This window comes from Pseudoliparis swirei, chromosome 18 (assembly GCF_029220125.1).
Source record: "Pseudoliparis swirei isolate HS2019 ecotype Mariana Trench chromosome 18, NWPU_hadal_v1, whole genome shotgun sequence".
NCBI classification, from domain to species: domain Eukaryota; kingdom Metazoa; phylum Chordata; class Actinopteri; order Perciformes; family Liparidae; genus Pseudoliparis; species Pseudoliparis swirei.
The window spans coordinates 16,300,568-16,306,567 of NC_079405.1; positions in this window are offsets into that span (position 1 = coordinate 16,300,568).

A 6,000-nucleotide genomic window follows, 5' to 3' on the forward strand; every position below is an offset into this window, starting at 1 on the left:
ACTTACACATGTCTCAGCTGATGACATGTATTGTTCGTAAATCCAATTGACACACACACACACGGACCACAATGTGACATTAGGTGCACACACTCATACTCAGTTTACTTCTAACAAATCACAGCATCCTGGGACGGCCATGAGCAGGAATGCTTGAGAGAGTAGAGATGATCATTATTAGGGTTTTATACTGGAGATGAATCATCTCTGCTGTAAATTTGCCTCTCAGCTGACCTTCCAGTGACCTGCAGAGCAACAACAGCTTAGAACAGAGGCCCCTTCTCTGGCTGGGGAGCAAATGACTGGAGAGAAACAAATGCAAAAAGGGGGAACAAGACGAGAAGAGAAACATGTTCTACCAGGAGAGTTGCGGTTTGAAACAACAACAACAAAAGCCAGAAAAAGGAAGAGTTGATGACAGAAGCTGTGGGAGGAATAACATCAAATTTGTAAAAGAAGGAAGAGTGCAGTGGGGCTTGTGTTTGTTGGTTTAAGTGATCAAGTTGTCTTAAGCAGAGCTAAACAGCTCGAGGCTCAGTATTGAACTCATACCACAGCAAACGGCTCGTATGTAGCAACTCCAGATTTGTGACAGCGCTCTCCCCCGGGCAGATCCCAGCCCTGATATCTCACTCAGTGCATTGGAAATGTAAAAGTGATCATGAGCTAAATATGCAAAACCGGACACACATGCACACCGACACTGACACAGGACTACACACACCAACCCATAAAGCTTTGATTCTTCCTCATAAGACTTTGATCCCGACGTGACATGTGTTCTGCAGTCTCATTCTTGTCCCTCACATCTTTCTTTCTTCTTACTTCTCTTCTTCACTTTTGTATTATTTGAGCAGATTGCCTTTTTGACGAGTGCACCTCCTATCACCCTCCACCATCAAGCTGCTTTTCATTTCCTCTCCTTTTTATTGCTTTTCTCTTTTTTATCATTGGCGCGGTGTGCCTGTTTAACTCTCTCCCCACCTCCTGCTTATTCTTTACTCTTTTCATAAAAGTTGTTATATTTTCTCACTCGTTATATCATCAAAAACATACACGCAATCTCAAGTGTTCTGTGAAGAGGAGATGCAGCCAACAACACGACTTTCACACACTTAGGTGGGGCAAGGGGTGGAAATCGGGCCAAGAGAAACTGGAGACATGGATATGAGCGCTGAGAGAATAAGGAGCAGTGAAAAAAAAGAGACAGTGATAGACATAGATCCGCCTCACCTGCAGACTCTGCTGCTGTTTGAGTGCCGTCTAACCCAGCAGACCCCCCTGCTCCCACCACAACCCTCTGGAACTATTTCCATACGGCCTCCAACAGCTTCTTCACATCTTTAATTTCACTGCTATTGTCGCGGCGGCCACAACACCCTGTTGTATTCTCCTTTATACAGCCCCAATATAATTAGGCGGTTGTGTCACCTGTAGAAGAGCAATTTCACGGACAGAGAAATCACTGCAGGCATTTGCAGCTGCTTCAACTCAATGAGCCTGTAGTAGATAGTTTAACCCCATTAACCAGTGACTCGCTCATAGACACCTACATGCATCGACATCTAAACATCTGAGATCTAATGATGGATCACGCACTGCAACAAATCTTTAACATGTAATTTTATGTGTTATTGAGGCTAATTTCGTAAAACAAATGAAAATGTTATATTTGATGGCACAACTTGACATGTATATGTTGTCCAGCATTCTATCATCAAACAAAGAGTCATTTAATTTGAGCAAACAAACATTCTGTCTTCTCACTGAATTTATTTTTGAGTCAAGAATCTTAAAAGGGCAACTTGTTTTGAAACAAGTGAACTTGCTTCATCGCCTTGATAGTTTTGAATGAACTATGTTCTTTCATATGAGGAGTGTGCTACTTTTGTATGAATAGAGGGTGTACAAAGCGTAAGACTTTAACATAGTCGACACACACAATGTTTCTCTAATGTTAACAAAGTTCTGTCAGGGCCTAAACATGCCCATCCAAGATAAGAGCAGATATTGTAGGAAAACCTTGAACATTTCGTAGAAGCATTTGCAAAAGAATATCATTTCCTCATAATGTTGATCAAAGTTGACGTTGTAATTCTTCTAAAATTATAGATGACTTTCGTTGCACATTAGTGGCGATGAACGGAATTTCTCTGAGACGGTGGAAGAAAAAAGAGCGAGATTTGCAGGACATCAGCTACTGAAACATACATTGTTTGAAAAACTACTCTTTCTTCCAACTAGCTGACTATTTACAAGCTCTCAGTGCAACTGAAGCCTTTTCACATTCCTCTCCATTCAAGTTGGGGTTTGTTCTCCTGACCTGCTGATGAGCGAGTTAGATAGCATCCAAGCGGCCTCCCTCCACGCCGCACTAGGCCCAGAGATGGGTGGGGGTTAGGAGACTGGTTTTAGGACAATGTTTTAACTGTGTAGCGGGCCGACCATTATGAGGGTCCCAGAGTCAATGTGGGCCCAAGCTTAGCCAGTTACATACGTCTGGGCTTGAGACTTTGACCTTTGACAATCACACACACACAGCATCCAATGTCCAACACTGGTAGAACCAATCAGGTATAATATACCCATAAGAAATCTTTCAACTATCGTGCATTAATAGAAAGAAATGCTCACAAAGAACAGAGGCACTCATGTGAACGACAGCCACACGTCACATCATGTGAACACAAATGTTCATTCAAAATGTTTCACACAGTCATCCTGCCCGTACTCAAGTGCACAGAGTGTAAGGAAATCTGTCTGTCTCCTCTCAACTGGATCTTTTGTGAAATAAACTTGATCAAACCGCTCGCTTACGCCCTCATATTGTGCTTTTTATTGTCATTTAAGAAAATACTTCCTTCGTGAACCACTGCCCCAGGCCACGTATGAGGACAATGCCGCTCAGATTGCCGTGACAACGCAGCCAAGGAGCTCCAGTACAATCACTGTGGATTGAGTGACGCTGTTGGGATATTAGTCCATTTTTTCTCCGCCTATACATTACACCTTACTGTGCTGTCCGTTCCAAGTAGTCTAGATGTACAATAGTCTGTCACAGTGATACGTTTCCTGCTTTTCAAGAAATAATATAACATGTACACAATGTAATAATATTTAAAGCATCCGTAATTGACTTTTTGACCCCATTACGGCTTTGCAACAAGCTTTAAACAACACCTGACTGCTTATCAACCAGTGTAGTTTACATTTTCAGAATTTCTTCCATAGTCTATTTGACATTTACGTATATCTGCAGTTCACTTTTGAGTCAAACGAGGGAGTCTAAATGTTCCGATTGTTTGGATAATTGCATAACATTGAATCGAATAAGAAAGGCTACTGAACAATTGTTTGTTTTACTGACGAGACAAAACAAACAGCCTGTTAACGCCGCCAAAATGGAATTATTAGGTCTCATTTATAAGTGTGTATATGTATGTGTGTATAATCAATCAAGATAATATAAGTTCACGTGGAAATTTCAGTAAACATTTTCAGGAACGTTCATTCAAGTGGGTCTCCAGAAAAGAAATGAAGAAACATTGAACTACACCAACTGTTTACCTTTCATACTACATTTGGGCCGCGCTTGTTCTTGTTCTGACTCTATTGTGTGAGCAATCAGCACACATACAGTATCCCCCCCCCCCCTCCCCCCCCCCACAGATGGCTGCAGGGCTGCTGTGTGCTTGCCTCTGTGCATGTCTGTGTGTGTGGGGAACATGGTTCCGTGAATTTCTATAACAGGAAGCCGAGCTGGAGTCAGCCCACACACCGAGGATGCTGGGAGGCTGGAGGCCCCGGGCCCCAACCGTGGGAGAGACGGGAGAGCTAAGAGGAAGTCAGCTTCGCTCTGCTAACAGTATAACAACCTATATCAGCCGTCAGGGAAATAACTATTTGAAAAACAAAATTCTGCAGAAGGTTTTGATTCCAGTCACGGGAAATGATGAAGTGACATGAGTGACAGGAGGCACACGTCCTCTATTAGCACAAACCCAGCAGCACCTCAGGCCACCTCATCCATCTCATCCATCTATCACCCCACTAATCCCTTAATGACAAACAAGTGAACTGGAAAGTCAGCAGACACGAGGGAAGAGAAAAGACAACAAAACACAAAGAGGCCAAAGAGTGCACGTATATTAAAAAAACAAAAATAGTTGCAAGCAACCAGATATCAAGAGACCTGCCTCTGCGTTCAGAGATTAGAGCCAAACCAGCCGTGGAGGAATACATGGAGAGGATACATGATGATGATTATAGAAAACGGCATGTCAAACATTTATGAGTCTCCATATTCATAACACACTGCACTTGGAGACAAAGAAAGTGTGTGTTTTGTGTGTGTGTGTGAAAAGTACATGTGACCTTTTCTTATAGATGCGTGTGTGTGCTGTTCAGATTAATACTCCATTGTGAATTGAGAGGGAGGGCAGCAGGGGATCATGTGACAAGTCAGACTGAACCCGGCGCCTACACGCTTTTCAGGGGTCACGCAGGGGTCGTCACATGGCTACTGTGCTCGCTGCCAAATATACAAACACACACACACACACAGACACATAAAGCATAATTGTGCACAGACAACAACAAAAAGCATTTAAGCACATTATACATATTATGTAACAGACGGACAGTAGTACACAAATCAACAACATAAATGTGATAGAAGAACATCCTTCGGCTATTTTTCACATGATGGTGAGCATAATTCATACATGAAACAAATGTTCTTTTCTTATCATCTCTATTGTCTCCACTAGTCCGATTCACTAATTATCTTAATTTCTCCCTATACCTACAACACGTGTACACTTCCTTTTCTCTCACGTCCATGTCTTCTTCGACTTACCCTCCTGTCCTCTTTTCCCTAGTCATGTAACCAGAGAATCCCACGTTCTATCCTTTCTGCATATTATACCAAGACATCAGGGACACCAGCTCAGTTCAGACAGAGGAACGAGCCGATCAGACCAAGGAGACATTTGGGAAATGATGGCAAATAATCTATTGGCAGAAGAAGAAATATGTTCTACGGAGTAAACAGAGACATTATTAAGACCGAAAGGAGGGAGCCGGAGAGAGACGGTAGATCATGTTTCAGTGTGTTTTCATGGTTTCCCCTATTACAGTAATGTGCCGGGGCCACTGAACTAATGCATGAAAGCACTGTGATGAACACAATAAACAACATTACACAATAACTTAGAGTATGAGAGGTGGACAGAGTCACTGAGAAATGTAGACCGTGCGTACCCCCTCCTCTCTTCCTCTCTCTCTAAACACACACAGTTAGATGACTAACTTCATTACCCCCTCCATTCCTCTTAGTGAGTGGAGCGAATTGAAACCTAATTACCACACCAGAGCCAAATTAAAAGCTTTTCCTCTCAATGGCTGCAATCCATCTCCTGACAAATGAACATCGCCACTTCCACTGTGTTAATGCTCACTTTCTCCCTCCCTGCATTCAGACATCTTCATTCATGCCAGCACGCTTCCTTTTAAACAACACTGAAGCAACAGCTTTGATACCAGCAGCACATTATCTCACTTACACTGGGTATCAATCACATTTCAAATACATAATATGGGGAATAAAAAACAAATCTGCCAGATCACATTTGTTCTTCAATACACTTGGTGTGTTACTGAGTCAAGCTTACCCCCAAAACCTCAATGAGAGATTACATCCCTGTCCATGATGAAGTCAGCTGTCATGTTGACGTTTTGATTTTTCCTCACAACTTTTATTTTGATGAATCATCTCCTGCAGTGTGTTTGTCCTCTGTCACTGCCCGTCTCCAGTCCTGCATACATCTGGCCCTCACACAGCGGGCTCATTTCTTTGTATAAACTGACAGCCACAATATAAAAGATAATGAGCAATCCTGCAGATATGTATTTCCTGTATGCAAAAAAGAGTTCATATTTAGGATGCTTTTCATATTAGTGCTAATATCAGAAAAGTAGGATTAGATCCAGAATTGCATA